Genomic DNA, 18,860 nt, shown 5'->3' with positions numbered 1-18,860 from the left:
AGAAACATCTCAGGAGGGCTTTGCCTGCTCTTAAATAGCAAATTTAATTTTAAGCACTTCTCGATGCTGTGTATAAAAGTGATGCAAGCAGACACCCAGTGAGGAAACCGCCCCCGGGAAGCTGCAGCGTTCCAGGTCCTCCCAAGCCTGAAGGAACAACTGCATCTTCCATCCAGGCAGGCAGAGCTGCAGGCTGCCTGGAAGAGGCTGTTGGTTCTCCGTCTGCCTCCCAAAACTGCCCTGTCCTCCAGGACATCATGCAAGGTATAGTCAGATTATAACCTGGGGGTAGACATCTCCAGGAGAGGCCAGATCCTGCTCCCAGCACTGTTATGGACTGTAGGGGAAAAGCCACCACCAACCCTTAGAGATGACTGCTCCTCCGGTGTCCACCATTGCGTTGCTGTGACCATTAGGCCATACCACCATGCTCCTTCTGGATGGGATCCCTCCTGCCCTGGGACAACGGGCTCAGTTGGAGAGGTGGAGAGTGTCCTGCTGTCCTGGTCTGCCAGGGGATGGACACTGTCCAGGGAGCAACAGGTCTGAAGCTGGCTTCTCCCACTTCCATGTGAATGCCCCACTTATATGATGCTCCAGCGCTGTGCTGGACCTTGTCCCTCTCAGTACTCCTTTGCCCCCTTGCCTTAACTTCTTCTCATTTTGCTATTTATTTAGTTTTTGCTATTATTTACATAGCCTTTCCGAAGCCCTCTGCATGGGAAGAAGCATGCAAGCCTCTATCGGCAGCGTGAGCTCCCGCGTCGCCCACGCATGCGTCCTTCTCCACCACGGGACCCTGACACCTGAACCATAGCACTAACGTCCCCACGGAGGAGGAAAAGGCACACGGTGGCTTCAGGCTTGGAAAATTTGAGGAGGTCCTCATGCCAGCTTCCTGAAGCTGCTGTCAGCTTGATAACACGGCGTGACGGACTGAACCCTGGTGTCAGACATCGCCCGAGCTGCCCATGCCAGGAAAGCCGGCCAAGCTGGTTAGCTGCAAGCTCTGGCCGTCTCCAGGACCAACTCAGCTCTGTGGCTGGATACGTTTGCCCTGGCAAGCAAGATGGGCGTTTTAATTAGAGGTTGAATATTTTTAGAAGCAGGAAAACCTCAGCGGAGGCTGGGCAATACGGATAGGCTGGGTTAGGGAGGGGGATGAAGTGGCTGAGCTGGCGTTTGCTTGCAGCACTCTCTCTCCTGGAGGGTTATCAGCATCTCATCCCCCTTTCCAGCATGTTGGAAAAGACACCAAGGATTGCTTCCCCCCATCTGCCTCATGCCCAGGGCAGCAGAGGACAACCTTCTTCTCTTTATTTGAAAAGTTGCACCTCTTGGTACCCAAAAGCTCCCATTTTCTTCTCGATGGTCTGTTGGAGCTGTTTCTCCTGGCTGTCAGCTGCCAGCCTACAGAAGTCCCTCGCTGACTGATTATGTGACTGACTTCATAGCAGCAGTAGGTGCCGTCCCTTTTAAAAATAGCTGTTCCTCCGTACATTTTCCATTTTGCAGGAGGTTTTTATTTCCAACACATTTGTTCCACACACCCTGGCTTGGTCAGGCTGGAAAGCACGGATGCACTCTTGCCATGCCAGAAAATAATGCTGTATGGCTGGGTATAATCCTTCTGGATGCCCCGGGATCTGCCTCCTGGGAAAGCTTTGGGGCAGCGAAACCCTCTGCCCCATGCATGTTTCTAGAGGCAACGCCGTAGCATTATTCCTGCCCCATCGCCCGTGAGACATCCCCTTCCTCCCCTTTTTGAGTAGACAAGCAGACCCAGGAACCTGATTAAAAGGTGGAAAATTGGAGCTGAAACTAGGCCATCAGATAAATCCTCTCCTGTAATAAGTAAGGAGTCGGAGCACCGGCCCTTAATCACAGTCTTTGTCTCCCAGTATTTGTATGTCTGCGTGCACACATCCCTCAGTGCCAGAAAAAACCCACCCCCTCCTGCCCCATCCCCACCCCTGCACTGCCTTTCATTAATGGCATTAAAATGAGGGTGGTTCATTCTGCCAAGGAGGAGTGCCCCGGAGAAAGCAACAGCCCGCTCTGCCAGGCGCATCCTTCAAAAAACCCCTGCCAGCTGCAAGGGGGTTTGGGCAAGGGGGATGTGCTGTCACCCTGCCCAGTTCCATCCCTTCCACTGGTCCAGCCTCCACTCCGGGTGCACCCCAGGGGGATGAATCAGCCTGAAAAAAACCAAAGTTTTGCCCCTGGAAACTTTCCCACCACCGCGGTGATGTCCTTTAACCCCTGCCGCTGCCTGCCTGGACCTCTGCGCCAAGCGCTCCCCTCCTCTTCCTCGTTAGCGGTGGATGTGTGTCACGGCGCTTGCTGGTAATTGACTCGGGCTGTGCTGGGAATTTGAACCTACATTTCAAAGAGATCGTTAACCTCCTTTTCCTTCTCTTTGAACTGCTTCGCTTTATTGTAGGTTAAAGGAAACACATGGCTTCTTCCTCCCAGAGCCCCTTTTGACGGAAGCCCGGCACATTACAGCCCGTGGGTTTTTACCAGCGATGATGTTGGCGGCGTGGTGCTGCTAAGCGGCGTGTGATGATGCATTTTGGTGAGATCAAGCTGCCCCTTGATTTCGGAGGGGTTCCAGGTAAAGGAATGGTCCAGAGATGCCCAAGGGATTGGCAGAGGCACGTAACATCGTGGTCCCGGCAGCATGTGGGGGGGTCTCAGCCGACAGAGGACCAAGGAAGGTTATGGGTCGCTCACCCAGAAACTAGGTTCAAGCTCCTCTACCGTGCTGGACTTTCTGGGTGGGCTAGGGCACATGAATGACAACTTTTCTGAGGTGTGTTTCCACGGGTGGTTTAAGTCACCTTGTGACTGCAAGGCAGCAGAGAGGTTGCTCTGACCTTCCTTTCCATTACATCAAACCCAGCATTTGTGCAGCCCTTCACTGTATCAGAAAAGACGATCGGTTTTCAGACAGATCGGGGAGCTGAACCAACCCTCAGGTGGCCATGCAGCCGCTAGCAGAACTGCACAGCAAGAAGAGCATCGTGCCCTGCACAATGAGCACTCTGGGTCCCTCTTCACAACAGTATCTGGACTCTACGAACGATGTCTGCATCCATTTTAGGTTCAAAACAGGTGGACTGAAGGCTCCCAAGTACCTCTGAGCATCTTGCCAGCTTCCAACCTATAACTCAGCCCTGGCTGGGCTGCTGTGAAGATAAATGTAGGACTGTGAAGCGTTGGACTATTAGGTTAGACAATGTCCTGAAAGACAAGCTCTGCATCACCAGAGCTGACACCTGCATTGGCAAGTCTCCATTGACAACCGAGGTCATCCTTGGGCCTATGGTCCTAAAATCCTTGCATTGTTAATGATGCTTTCTCAGCTCACATCATTAGCTATCCTCTTTGCCCCATGGTAGATGCTCTACTAAGCATCTCTGAGGGGCTGGAGTATGTTCAATACCTGTCTTGTTCAATAAGTCTTTGAGAGGAACTATCTCAACACCTTCTTCTCACCACGTGGGACAGGACCAGGTATGATGGTAAGGAAGAAGGTCGGGGACAGAGCAGAGCTCTGGCATGACCCCAAAACTGAATTTGGGGTCCTTCATGGGGCACACACTTCTACAGCCTGATGAAAGCTATAAGGCCTGAAGTTCTTTCCAGCCAGGGCTGTTTTTCACCTCATTTCGACTTCATTTCAGCTGCCCTTCAGTTTGGAAGGCAAGTCTTCCATGTCCTCGGGGCTCTACTACTGTCCCTAATTCAACCACACCAGGCTGTTAAGTCCCCTTCTGCCAATGATTGTCCTTAACCTTTTTGTAGGATTCATCCATACAATAATTACCACAGCTCAGAAAATCCCTAGATTTCAACTGAGCCCTGCTCACCGACCAAATCTAAGTTCTTAGCTTCAGCTGTTGTGAGGGAGAGCACGTCAGCATAAACTTCAGTCAAGCATTTACGCTAATATGTCCTACCTCATGGTTGCAACGAGCTAAGTGCATATAGTTACCACAGGTCGGCCAGCATTCATAAAACCTCATTGTGTTGATCAAACATCTGAGAACTCATATTAAAGCATAAATCAATCTGTGCTGCTCCATAACCTTTAGGATAGTTCTGAAGAACAATATTCTATAGTCTTTTTTTGCTTTACCCGTACTCACTGCTGTCATTTCTTTTATCGCTTCAGTGATTATGAAACCTGAAATACTGGATAGATTTATTTGCTGGAAGAACTGGGCATCTCTGGAGGTAATTCTCAGACCTGCTATCTCTGTCTATGGTAAGAAACTCCTGAAGAGGGGGTAGCTTTTCCTGTGAGATATGCCGTGGAAAACAGATTCCTGTTTGGTCCTGACCTGCAGTCTCTTTTGCAGGAACACAAGGGGCAAGATTTTTCCCTATTTTGCTACTCATCCTAATCACCAGCATCAAAATTCTCCATCTTCCCTAGAAGTATTTGTGCATAGAATTTTTCTCATTTAGATTTTTTGTAAAGTGATTTTTTTGTCTTCAAAAAAACCCCCACCCAACAGCTGCCTGTTTGTCATAGTGCCATCTGGGACCTGCATCCTAGAGACCACAGAGGTGAAAATCCCCTTGAATAAACAGGAAAGGAGGAGGGCACAGAACGTATCCCTGTGATATCCCACGGGAAATGCCTGGGTAATCCATGGTGGCAACTGTGCCACCATGCTATTTTTACCATCCTTTCTAAATGTCCTTGTGGCAGCATCCTCAACCTCCCAAGACCAACGCTCCTCCCATGGCAGGGAAGGATCCTGCCCCAGAGATCTTGCAACCAGAGAAGACCTCCAAAGAGGATATTATCACAGAAATATGGGAAGATTAGGACTGTGTTTCAGTCAGTTTTCGGAAGGCCTCATCACAAAGCTGTATTTTTTTCTTGGTCGCTTCAGGAACCCACATTGGCTCCATCGAGTCCCTACCTGCTTGCTGTGATATTGCCCTAATGGTGTGTCAAGCCTTTCAACAAGTCCAGTGGGCTTCTCCCTTTGGAGGCTATTTCACAGCTGGGTTTGAATTCACCAGTGAGACACCTTTTCACCCCAAAATATTCTCCATAAGAATATTCTTGTCTCTACTTTTGCTCATTCGCTATTTCTACGTTCTCACACAAGCAGGCCAGCCTCTGCTCCACAGGAGGAGTGTAGACTCTTGGTGATGCCAGGGAAAGAAGTGCTGTTCTGGGAAAGAGCACTACCAGGTTCACAATGGGTTTGGGTTTCATTGCTTTTGGGGAAAAATAGTGTTTTTCTGTGGTGGCTCTACAAATACTGTTTGCTGAGTTTCAGCAGCCCCAGAAAAGCAGTGGTAGGTCCTTTATGCATGGAGAACATCCCCCAGTCACAGCCTGCAGTCCATGGGCAACCAATTTAGGCAGGAAAAAGCTCTGTCTGGAATTGCTTCAGCTTCCCCTTTCCTGAAGCTAAAATCAGAGCTATAAAGTGTGCGTTGTGCCAGCATCCCAAAGCAGAGCGGAAGCACCACAGCTAGCAGGGACCCATTCCTAGAGTCACCAAGGGGATATCGAAATTACGGTAACAGCCCCAGCAGCCTGATGGAAATGAGGTGGTAATTCCTTCGTTTTCTCTCTCTTCAAGCCACAGCGGAAGAGAAGGGCGCCAGGACAACCCTTGTGTCAGGACATGTCCCCATTTCAGTGCCACAAATCCCTGTGTTATCTGCTGCAGAAGAGAAGATGGTTGCCCCGTCTGAAGCAGCAGTTTCACTTGCAGAGCTACGCAATTTCCAGCAGAGCTCTGGAGCCAGCCAAGCACCATTAGCCTAGTTTTTCATCCAAGCAAGGAAGTCCTGGCTCCTGGCAAGCTTATTAGCTTTGGCACCGAGCTCAGTTGACACCTGGCCAAAGCATTCTGGCTGCAGCTAGACCTGCCTGGCTTCTGTCCCACCAGCTTGGGTCTCTCCTCATCACACTTCCCTACCCTCTTGGTTCAGCATGGACAGAGCTTGTGTGCCTGCCCAACTGAGCAATGGGGATAGCAACAGACTGGGGAGTTAGAGGGGCTGTTCAGACTCCAAACCTCTTCATATATCCAAAGATCCCCGAGATTCAAACGCTTCCTTGCAAAGTACTCGGTTGTCCAAGAACAGAGATTTCCCTTCCGACTGACAAAGGTGGTGCTGGGCACAAGCAGCTATGAGCAATTTGTTGTATTTGCTTTTACTGCTTATCTTCGCTCCTTCAAACTCAAAATATGTTTGAAAGCCTAGAAGAAAGCTGCATGGCTCTTCCCAGGGATTGAACTAATCTCATAGGCAGTTGGAAGAGAGGACAAAATCCCAGAAGCTGACAGGTAGAACTTCCCTAATGGTTGCAAAAATCTACATTTTATTTCTTAACGCCCTTCGTGATTGCTAGGGAGAGAGGAAGATGGCCTGCGCCCATGGCAGTCCTGCTGCACACCCACCTCTCTTCTCTCCTGGCCTCTTCCACCAGAGTAGTCCTGGGCAGAAGTACCCTTGGGGTGGCAGAAAGGATTGTCTCTGCTCTAGGAACCCAAAGCAAGGTATCACATTGTTGTCCCTGTCACAGTGCCTGCCCCATTGCTGTTCCAATCAGAGCCAGCACCTGGCTGGGCAGAGACTTTCCAGGGCTGGTTCCACCATACAGCAAAGACACCGAGAATATCCCCTATCCCTCACACCCTCGACTCTGTTCACGTGCATACAATGTGAGGCGGCCATAGAAACGCTCTCATACATGGGAACGTTTGCTTTCAGCATGGGAGCTCTGGGCAGCAGGGATGCTAAGGGCTAACAGCGTACCCCGAGCTGTTTGCTGCATCCGCACTGCTCTGTTATAGATAAAGCCCAGCATCTTGGCTCAAGTCCTAGAACCAAGGGCACCAACGGCCAACTCACCCATGGCATCATCTTGGTATCAGCCGGATTTACACTTTCTGACAGGAGCGTGTCTCCATCGCTCTTGCAGACCCGCAGCAACAGAGATGCCGTATCCTCTCTAAAGAAGTAAATTTCAGCCTTAATTTTGCTGTTCTCACCATAGAATTATAGAATCATGGAATGATTTGGGCTGGAAGGGACCTTTAAAGCTCATCTAGTCCAATCCCCTTGCCATGGGCAGGGACATCTTTCACTAGACCAGGTTGCTGACAGCCCCGTCCAACCTGACCTTGAACACTTCCAATGATGGGGCATCGACAACTTCTCTGGGCAACCTATTCCAGTGTCTCACCACCCTTATCATAAAAAATTGTTTTCTTATGTCTAATCTAAAACTACTCCTCAGCCTCTAACCTCAATGTTCCCTAGCTGCAGCCTGAGTGGGTGACTCCTTGTCCTTATCCCCACAGATGCGGTGATGAAGTCATGGAGTTAATGACTGACAGGCAATGACGCTGCATATCAGCTACGTTTGAACTGCTGAGCCCCTGCTGAAGGCTGGTTCCCTCGTTAACCACCTTCCAGCACCAGGCACAGCCTGGGATGCAGCAGATGATAGATGGCATTTTTATCAGCTACGGGACCTGTTCTTCTCCCAGGCACCAGTCAGGTTCTCTTTGGACTGGGATAAGCAGAAGTGATGCTCAGAAAGGTCTTGGGATCTGGTTAGGGTGGCAGCCTGAAGATCGATCCCCTTCACAGCCACCGCAGCAAAGCGGTGCTGCCAACACACCGAACTGTCCAGGGGGATGTCAGGGTGACATGGGTTACCGCTGTCTGTTCCGAAGTGGCATGTATTCATGGGGGAAAAGAAGTGATTAGATACCACTTCTTTCTGTAAATATTGATGCCTTTTCCGGCCTTGAGATAACTTTGTCACGAAGACGTGCCACTGCACCTCCTCATGGTGGTGGGTACCAACTCTGCTGCCAGGAGGAGGATCCGGTGTTAGCATCATCAGGGATGCAAGTCATTGCAAAATACAAAGCACAGCGAGTCTCTGGGCATTCCCAAAGCAAAAGCCTGGAGGTCTAGTGTGTGTGTCTGCAGATCGCTTTGTCAGGCAGTGCCTGCAAATTTCCTGTGACACAAAAAATACACCTGTATTGACATGAGTCAGTTAGATCACCAGAGAAGTAGCATAGCCACCATATTCATCCATGCAAAGAAATGGCACTTCACCAGAGAAGAACTCATCCATCGGGCCTAAAGGCAATGGCACTGGGAAATGAATGGGACCTCTCACACTCTTTCTGCCCTGATGACAGGAAAAAGCCCTTTCCTCCAGATATGTCTTGTCCAGGAGGACTGATTTTGCTGGGAAGAGAGAATGAGTTGCAATTAAGATTCAGCCCTTGGCTCAGGTTAACCTCTTTCTGGCAGAAAAGTTTAGGTGAGCATGGGTGTGAATTCCTTTAAAACCAGGTTAGGTGTTCAGTTCATTCGATAGATCCTTGATGGGGCATGACAGTCCCAAGGTTCAGAGGCTTCAGGCCTGAGGTTCAGAGGCATCATTTTAAAAATTTCCTACATACAAAAAGAGCACAAGGTCAGGACCAGGCTGATCACTGGATGCGCTCAGCAGGATCACAGCCAGTGACTCAGAAATCCCTGATAGATCTCTCTAGTCCCTGTTTGGAAGAAGGCACCATGACGAGGTGGATGGAGCAGAAAGCTAATCATCTGCAGCAAGAGAGAATTATCTGCTGTGATGACATCTTTCAAAGCAATAGGCCTGGATAACTCACTGCCAGGAGCCCCCAAGAAATGGCCCGAAGAGCCATTAACATTAAATCTAACAAGTCTTGGGGAACCTCAGGGAAGAGGAATGGGCTGGCACAGGGTCTGGGTCATGGCAACATGGGCAGAGGAGAAAGGGACAACCAGAAGGGTGAGCACCATCAGTTCTTAGCAAAACAATAGAGCAGTTAATTTGGGATTCATCAGCGAGCTTGTAATCTGGACAAAATGCACATATGTCTGTAAACAGTCAGATGGCGGAGCAGAAAACCTTCATCAGCATTCATCGCGTTTCAGCCTCTGAGCCTCTGCTGATAAAGGCAGCTGTGGTGGTTTAATGCATCGCGGTTCCTCCAAGGCATTCTGCTTTTTTTCCTTCCAAACTGTGTTAGATGAGATTAACAAAACATGCATTAAACGGTGTCAGAACTGGCCCCTTGACAGCTCTTGAAACGTGGCTGTAAAGGGATGGGGTTATAACCCTTTTCTTACCAGAGATGGTTTCAAGTGGACAGCAGCGGAGAAGCAGATGGCAGCAGGTCCAGGCGGGTTAAAGGGCTCAAAGCCCAGAGGCAGGCTTAGGAGGATGGGCTGGGGAGGAGGCACTGGAAGGAGTTGCAGAAGGACTTTAAGAGGACTGAGAAGCGGACGGGGTTTGAGGGAGTTCAAAGGTCTATGGGATAGGAAACGTACTGGGCTGATACATAGGTGCACCCACGGAAGGAGAGAGAGTCAAAGGGGTGTCAACCTGGAGGGCAAATACCCTGTCAGAGGGTATTTCGCCCCTAAAGGGTGAGGGACTGCCTTGACCTGCAGTGAGTTGGGGATGGGTGAGCGCCAGCCAAGCTGATGTACCAGAAGGGGCCCACAAAGATCTTGGGCATCCAAAATGAAGAAAGATCCTGCAGAAAGGACACCTTCTTGCCGTAGTAGACAGTAGGCTAGGGCTGCTAGGAGGTGACGGGTCAGTTCTGCTGAACCAGAGGCTGGGGAAGTAGCAGAGGGCCAGGGATTAGATGCAAAACTGGTCAATGTAAAGATTTAGGAACGTAACCTTATTCGTCAAAGAGAAGGGTGAGAGGGATCATTACATATGGGTATTTACATAGGGGAAAGCTGTCTGACAGAGAGGCAGAGAAGGGGAGGTTCTTCAGCCATGTTGATAAGGAGAATAAGAAGACATGATGGATGGAAGATAGCACTAGATTAATTCAACCTTTGACGTGGACACCAACTCACTGCTATGAAGGTAATTAAATATTGGAACAGCTTATCAAGGAGGCTGCCAAGTCACCACTGCTTCTTATGTTGAAATAAAGATTAGGTATCTATGAAAGGAGATGCTCTAATCCAATTTCTGGGAAAAATCTATTTTCTGTATACAGAAGGTCAGATAAGATGATCCTCGTGGTGCCGTTTGACTGTGCGGTCTGTGAATTTAGGAACCATAAACTCCCCTGTGTAAGGATCCATATTCGACTGGTACATGACGTGTCAGGCAAATCAAGGGGAAATGCATAACACAGGCTGAGATCCCAGCTCAAGAGCATGCAGCCAATGCTGGGAAGAGAGCTCAGAAATTCCTGGCTCTTATCCCGTTAGCCTACTGGAAGATAGATAAGCCTCCACATTTCTTCAAACCTCATATGAATCACAGAACAACTTAGAGGTTTTTGGTTTTGCCTGGTATTTATATTGCAACAGCAATAAAGAGACGTAGTCTGACTGTGCTAAATTGATAGGGGATGGAAAGGTGTCCTCTGGCCCAACGAGGTTTAAAAAATTGCTGAGGACACGAGGCTGTGACTCACCTGTCACTCGGCAGTGGCAGCCTGCAAACAGTTCTCCAACAACTCAATGAGATCATGCAACCCATTCCTCCGTGCCAGAAACGGGAGGAAGAAAAGCAGACAAACCTTGGAAGAGCAGATAAATAGAGTGGTTGTGATGGAGAAAGGGGTGCAAGCCTCAACGGGATGTGGCCAAAGCCAGGATCTATCCAAACAAGGCAAACTTCTGGATGGTGTCATCTCCAGGGAAGAGAACAGCCAAGAACCACCGAGAATAAGGGCTGGGAGTCATCCAGCCACATGGAGAAGTGCCAAAATATGCCAGATGGAGCAACTCTTGAAAATGCCTGTTTCTCCCCACAGAATTTAAAGGGAGCCAGGGGTGATTGGCCCAGATGGAGACATTAACACTTGAGACACTGGAAGTCAGGTGAGACGAACTCCAAAGAGTCAGAGGGGGCCCAGACTGAACTGGTCACAGCAGCAAGATATTTCTCTAAGGCAAAGAGCTCTCTCTGACTCAGTTTCTCAGCTGTGAAAAATAGATTTTCAATATATTATATTTCAATATAATCTCTCTAGAATAATCTACAACTCATTTAATGAAGAAACAGCCATTTCAGAGGAACTGAAACTGCCTGTGAAACCAGGTTTCTGTGTGGGCTGGGGAGGATGCTCAAAAATCCCATTCCAGCAGTGTCAGAAATGAAGTGTAACCAAAAGTCCAGACTGGTGTTTTCCTTTTTTTTTTTTTAGTTTTTCTTTATGATGTATCTCAAAGGGGGCAAAAAAAGAAGAAAAAGAAAAAAAGGTAAAACTAAGACATGCTAAATAATCCAGAATAAAAATAAAATGTTTCATTATGAACAGAAAGGGAACACTGAGCATTAAGCCACAATGAAGTCACTTCAGGTGTTTTTTATTATTTGGTGGGTTTTTTTAATCGTTTTGCTGAAACCCCCTTGAAGACCCCTTTTGCTTCAAAGAGAACTGATTTTTTTTTTTTTTTTATCTTCTTGATTTCGGTCACTGAACCACAAAATCCAATTTCAGTCCAGGTCTCTCGGAGAGCCCTGGGTATTGGTGATACGGAGGCCCCTGTTCACTACGCATCCCTGTGCAGGCAGGAGCGAAGAGAAGATGGAGCAGTCCCAGTGAACACACATGCACTTACCCCCTGCGGGAATATGTTTGCAAGGATCGCGGCATGCGGGGTTTCCATCTCTCCCTCTTCCTCTGCTGTCTCAGGTCCTTGCTCCCAATGGGAACAGGATCCTTTTAACCCTCTCCTGCGTGATGCTGCATGGATCCTGCCTCCCATGGGCTGAACCTACTGGAAGGGGACCCTGCTGCCTACGGGGCCTGGTCCAGGGCAAAAGGGATTCTGCAAACGTTGAGGGGTGACCATGCCACATGGCCGGGGGTGGGCCTGGTGGGAGGGAGGGACAAATAACAATATGTATTGGTCAGATCAAAAGTCCCCCTCAGTGCCCCAGGAAATGCCTGAGAAGAGGGTGAGCAGAGGTGCTGTTTCCCAGAGTGATTTCCTTGACTCCAGCCACATCCCTGGATCCTCATGAAGCTCCTAAACTGGGGGTGGTTTCTAGCAGTCCTCAATGGATTTTTCTTCATGAACCTGACCGGTTTCTCTTTGAACCTGTGTGACTTTCTCATACAGCCATGGTTTTGCAGCAAGGAATTACTCATTGCATGAAGAACCACCTTTTTTATTAGAGAGAGAGAAAGAGAGAGCGGACAAAAGAAATAACAAAGAGAGAGGAGAGGAGAGGAGAGGAGAGGAGAGGAGAGGAGAGGAGAGGAGAGGAGAGGAGAGGAGAGGAGAGGAGAGGAGAGGAGAGGAGAGGAGAGGAGAGGAGAGGGCGGGGCAAGGCAAGAAAAGAAAAGAGAAAAGAAAAGAGAAAAGAAAAGAAAAGAGAAAAGAAAAGAAAAGAAAAGAAAAGAGAAAAGAAAAGAGAAAAGAAAAGAAAAGAGAAAAGAAAAGAAAAGAAAAGAAAAGAAAAGAAAAGAAAAGAAAAGAAAAGAAAAGAAAAGAAAAGAAAAGAAAAGAAAAGAAAAGAAAAGAAAAGAAAAGAAAAGAAAAGAAAAAAGAAAAGAAAAGAAAAGAAAAGAGAAAAGAAAAAAGAAAAGAAAAGAAAAGAAAAGAAAAGAAAAGAAAAGAAAAGAAAAGAAAAGAAAAGAAAAGAAAAGAAAAGAAAAGAAAAGAAAAGAAAAGAAAAGAAAAGAAAAGAAAAAAGAAAAGAAAAGGAGACAAAACCTAGCCTAAAGCACTGCCCTTGTAACTCCCTCTCCGCCCAGGGCTTTCTGCCACAGCAGAGATGGAATTACAGCGCTGGAGGAAACTCAATGAAATAATGATTACTCTTTGGATTTAATTAGCACAGAGCTGAGGCGGTGTCAAACAAGCATGTCTCTGCATCAAAACATTCCTTGTGGCGCCGGGGAGCTCAGACCCAAACCACTTAGGCCTGCCAGGCGCAAACCGGGCATGGAGGGCAGAGACCTGGCTGTTTGGTCCTTGCCCGTTGTGCCAAGCCAGCCGGGGCATGTGCCCCGCTAAGGACATGGGGTAGGGAATGGTCCTTAAACCCTCAGATGGGTCCATGGCTGGAGGACCACGCTGGTCCTCCAGGAGAACTTTGTCATGCTGTGCACTGCATAAACCTATCAAGGGAGACATCCCCCATCCCAATAGACCAGGTGGTGATGGAGGAAAGATCACCCCATCATGGGACTTCATGTCTTACAAGGCACAGTCCTCTCTCCCCAGGGAGAGAGAAATTTCATGCCCATGCCAAAAAGCCACCAGTTATTGACACTTCACGGTGAATTGGGATGAAGTAGGGAGGTATTTCCATGGAACCAAACCTGAGATAACCAACCTTCTCCAGCGAACAGATGGGGAAAGGGCAAAGGGGCTGGGAGGGCTGGGAGAAAGCCCGACGTGGACCAGGGCTGTGATGGAGGCTCAGGAGGCAACGCCATCTCCTGTCTGAGGGTCCCTCTGTGTTTGCAGAAAAACACTACTAGGAAAGCTGATTTGCCCCCTTCTTTTGGCCACAGGCACTTTGTTTCTGATGCAGGACAAGATCTCAAGTGAAGAGTGCTCAAGGAGGCTGTGAAGCCCAGCATGCCCAAGGAGTCCACAAAAGCAATTATCCCCAGGTGCTTGATTCCTCATGTTCTCCAAAGCCAGTGTAATTATCTTCCTTTTACTCATGGGGAAACTGAGGTAGAAAGCACAGAACTAGGATCATAATGTACCCATAACACCTCTCACAACACAAGGCAGCAGCAGGAATAAGTTCCTGCCTGTTCATTCCCAAGGGACACCCTGCAAGACCAATCCTGTAATTATAAGGGCCAGTAACAGAAAGATGTTGGAGGTGAGTAAATTCAGGCAGGCTTCATTCGCAGGCAGAAAAAAGACACTCGGAGGAAATGGCAAGTCTTGGGTTTCAAAGCTAGGCTGCTGAGACCAAGAAGAGAGACGCAACTCTTAATTTTAATTAACTCTTTTAATTTTAAAAGATTTCATGCTAATAGCTATACTTACACCAAGAGCTTCTGCTGAACCACAGTCAGGGAGCTTTTAGAAATTACTCCTTTCATACTCATGGAACAAGAGCTCAAAACTGATGTGGGACCAGAACTTGACCATTTCTATCCTGATTTTCTGTCCAGTCTCTTTATGCTCCTCTTCTTTATCTCAGTTACATTTATCCTGCATGTGTTTGACTGTTATCCTGCAGGTATTTCATAGAATCATAGAATCATTAAGGTTGGAAAAGACCTCTAAGATCATCGAGTCCAACCATCAACCCAACACCACCATGCCCACTACACCATGTCCCTAAGCGCCTCATCTACACGTCTTTTAAATACCTCCAGGGATGGTGACTCAACCACTTCCCTGGGCAGCCTGTTCCAAGGCTTGACCGCTCTTTCATTAAAGAACTTTGTGGTGATTTGGGGGATGGCAGCAGTGTGCGAGCACCGTCCCCTAAATCACGAAGCTCCCCACTCATTCTTCCATCACCTGGACACATTTGTTAACAGCTTGGCAGGGAAACTGCTGTACAAATTATGCTGCTTAGCTGCATGTGCAGCTCTTGAGATCCTCACACCACGATCACAACGCCAGACAAAATCCACGGGACCCAGAAGCCGCTTCTTCATCCCTCTCCCCACAAGGATTTTCCTGGGATTACCCAGAAAAGGAATGAGTTGGTTTCTACAAAGGGCTTGCAGTAACAAGATGCAGTAAGAGACCGTGTTAGGTCTAAATGAATAACATTGTTGGCTACAGGGTCTGCTGAGCGCTGGCAAATCTCAGATGGCGTATGTGGTCTTAGGAAAGAGCACTAAAACTGGTTGAAAAAAATTACAGCTAATTGTGCTGTCACGACATTAGCACTGTAGTTTCCAAACACTTGCAACAAAAGACTATTGTCACTTCTGGCAGCTCCCAGCATCATCACGCAGGGCTGAAATTCTCAAATTCTCCCATTTAATGGGGATCTACAGAGTGTCTTCCATAGCCTGGCCAAGCATGACTGTTCTGCTGGCTCAAAATAGCCAGCGTCCAAGTGTGATTTGCTGTTTTGTGTTGCTAGGAAGACATACAGCCTTACAAGTGGGAAGACAGCCACGCAGCTCCAAGCAGCTTAAATGGGCCAAAATTATTGCCTTTTTGGTGGGTGGGAAACTCACTCCATCGTCCTCTCTCCTGCATGGTCAAGAGTTGAACGAGTATCTACTAAACCCTTCACCTACACAGCTGGTTTTTGCTTTGTCCTGCGGTCTGTAAGCAGAGGACTTGGGGCTGGAGCTGTTTCTCTAGTATCAGCCATGAAATGGATTTTATTCCTTTAAAACAAATAGCTGCCTGCTTTATTTTCCAGCTTGCTATGCTCCCCCTTTTGCAATAAATAGGATTCCACCCTGGAGAATGGAGGACCTCAATGTGCCGCTCCTAATTAGGAAGGTGTGCAGGAGAAAAGAAGAGGGAATAAATAACCTCCTCATAAATCATTTGCAATGAAAGGGGCGGGGAGGCTAATGATTTTAAATGGATACTTTGGCAATTCTTTTAATGAGAAGGAGCAGGTAATTACGTTGACCTTGGAGATTGCATTGTTCTCCTTGGGCTGGAGGAGAGAAATGATGAAGGATTGCCTAGTGCTAGCTATGCAAGGGGTGATGTTACAGAAGACTGACAGAGTCAACAGCTAACCAGGGAACGGGGCATTTGCTATGTTGTCTCACTCCTTTCCTACCTCCTAAGTGTTTGTTCTTGTGCCTGGTTTTCCTTGTCTTTTATTTTTTTGGATAGGTTAGGGCCCTCAGGTTTGATTATTCGTTCCTTCTTGTGGAGGCAAATGCAATGGGGTGGAGGTTGGGTTCTGAGTTGTCTTTGCATCCAGAATTTTATCCAGAAGCCAATGGGCTTCAGTGAGACCTGCACAACCCAGAGCAACAGAAATTATGCCACCAAACTAAGCTGCTCCTAGAAAGGAGCCTTCCACCACCCCAAAAAAGGGAGGAAAACTGCATTTTCCCAATGGAGCAGAGTAGAGAAGTCCTCAAGGTTCACCTCTGAGCCTGATCCAGTACCATCATGTAAACCCAGAGCTGTGTTACACTGAGCAGGGGTCTTTCTGATTTAGAGCTACTTACTATGAAACTCTGACTTCTTTGAGAAGACACCCTGCTATGACTACTGAGGGTCTCTATACCATGAGAGAGCTGAGCACGTTGGGTCAAAAATAGAGACAGCTTAGGAGCCAAGACAAGATACAGGGGCAGGAGGTGGGGATTTGTTTTATCCCATGTAGACATCTCCTTTCAAGCTAGCAGCCCAGACTCAATGGAGGGGAACGGGCACTGCTGTGTATGAATCAGCTCGCCTAGGGGTGAAGACCTGAAGCAGGGCAGATAAATCACACCATAGAAATGCCTATTTCCCTCCGTTGACTATTAAGGAAGCCCATGGTGACCAGCTTCATGATGATCCAGAGAGGTGAAACAAGTCCCACTGTGGGGCTGTTCAGAGAAATGATTTCTTCCATCTCTGTCCCCAGCACTCAAAATTTCGGAGCAAGCGCAAGAAGAAATTACTCCCATTTTTTTTCTGATTCCACTTAATTTCCAGACCTTTTGCCGTTCTATCTGGTTTTCCCCAGTGGTGCAGACAAAGATGGGAACGGAAATAAAGCTATCAGCCAAGCCAATCTCTCTTCTCCCTCATTTCTCATTTTGCCAATAACCACCAAAGGTGTGAGGCCGGAGAAAGAACAATTTAGGAACTGAAGCAAAGCTGTGCAGAGTCTCACTCTATGGTTGCCTCTTTCAGAGACTGATGCTTTGAGCAGACACTGTCAGACACGTGTTTTAATGGTTAGGACTGAAATTCTCCTCCAGAAGAGCCATTTGACAGCTTGTCACACTGAAGTTTCGCTCTTTTGCATATCACCTGGCAAAGGAGACAGACTTCAGCATCATCTGTCACCTCTGTTCATTAAAATATCATCCAGACAAATGAGTGTAATAGCTGGGCAGCAGTAGGGTGGCAAGTAAAAGGCTAACGTGCTGATGGAAGCAGTATCTGCTGCAAGGAGATAGGGCAGGGTGACATACGAGCCTGAATGCCAGATACACTTGAGAGAAAAGAAAGTTTGATGTTAAAGGTGCATGAGAACAGGTAGATCCTTGCTCTTCCGCCATTTATTTTCCCCCAGGTTGCCCCATTTGTACCACAGAGACTTTCTAAAGAAAAATCCAGTCCAAGCCATTATAGTGAGATGCTATGAACGTCCAGTCCAACATTTGAGGTTTGTCTAAATTTGCCACGCTGACCCCTCATATCTCCATCCAAACAAATTAATTCCTTGCCTGGCAACATCCCAGTGGGAACAACTGCTGGCTCTAAATAAAGCCCAAAGGAAATTTATTAAGAACTGGAAAGAGAAGGTTAAACAAAACTAAGCCCTCTGAAGCTTGTGAAGGAGATTGGGGGTTTGACGGGATAAGGAGCTGCTGTTCTGCATCATGGTGGAGGAAAGGACTTGGCCCGGTGGGAATGCAAGCATGCCAACTTTCTCCTTCCCTTTCATTCACACCAACCAAAGCTCAGAGGTCTTGCTCAGGGAAGACTCCTGCTGCCAGATGTCAAAATACTGAACTGATCAGTGAAGACCCAGTAAGACCGTGCCTAAAGCTTTGCCCAAAATATGATCTCTGCCAGGTCTGGGGAAGAAAGGGGGGGCACAAAAAGTACGATTAGCTAAAGTGTAGGAGCCTGGAGCGGAGAGAACTGTAAGCCTATGACCAGCTCATTCATATTGTACGGTTTCCTTCCTGCTTTGGGTTGGACTTACTCTAAAGAATGGCCTTGCTGAACCTGGGCCGTAGTCCAAAGTAACTTAATTGACTGTTAACACAATTGCAACTGATAGCAGAAGGCATTTCTTGGTCTCCCCTGAAGGTCCTACCCCTCTCCCTGCTCCCAGCTTCTCCGCCTATCTACTGCTGTACCTGGGTGGTCACACCAGCCTGCCTCCCCATTGGTGTCCTGCAGCAGAGCTTTGCGTGAGGGGAATTTTCCCTATAAACCCACTCACCTGTGAGCATTTCTGCCATCAGACTTCATCCTGAGAGAGACAAAAAGACCTCAAACGTGATGGAGATGAACTGGAGGGGGCTGTGAGAAACAGAATGGAGAAAGACTGAAGAGCATATGGTCATGAGAGAAAGAGACCAGCAGAGGTGTGCAAAGGTGCGACTGTGCGTATGGGGGAGGAAAAAGTGAGAGCAAACACATGATTGTGGGAGGGAACGGCACAAAAGTGTGTTTTTGAGGGAAAGCAAGCCCAAAACCCTGTCCTAATTTGTTTCACACAAATTTCTCCCCACTCTTGTTAGGAGGAGCACTCGGGAGCTGCCCTCTAGCACGTGGTGGCAACCAGCCACTTACGTTGCATGTGTTGAGCAAGCCACCAAACAACTCTCCCAGGGAGGACAATCATTGTGGATCTAATTAAAGCTTGTCACGCAGCTCTGCTCAGCTGACCAGCCTCCGTGTGAATGAGATGACCTCCGTTAATTTTATCTGACAACGATCATTGCATCAGGGCCAAATCCCTACACGGGACTCGACACCCGCTGAGAGATGGACAGAACAGCTGGTGCTCTGAAGATGCAGTAGACAGGGAGGACCTGGAAACCCCAGTTGTGCACGTGGATGGGTCTGGCTGTCTCCTGTCCCAACGGACCAAGGATGCTGCCCGGTGCCACCTGTGTCAGTTGGTGAGACAGAGGGCTGGCAGAGCAGGGCAGGCAGAAATGGCTGGAAAACTGGGTCTCCTCTATGCG

Source organism: Calonectris borealis, chromosome 1 (genome assembly GCF_964195595.1).
Source record: "Calonectris borealis chromosome 1, bCalBor7.hap1.2, whole genome shotgun sequence".
NCBI classification, from domain to species: Eukaryota; Metazoa; Chordata; class Aves; order Procellariiformes; family Procellariidae; genus Calonectris; species Calonectris borealis.
This window is presented reverse-complemented; position numbering follows the sequence as displayed.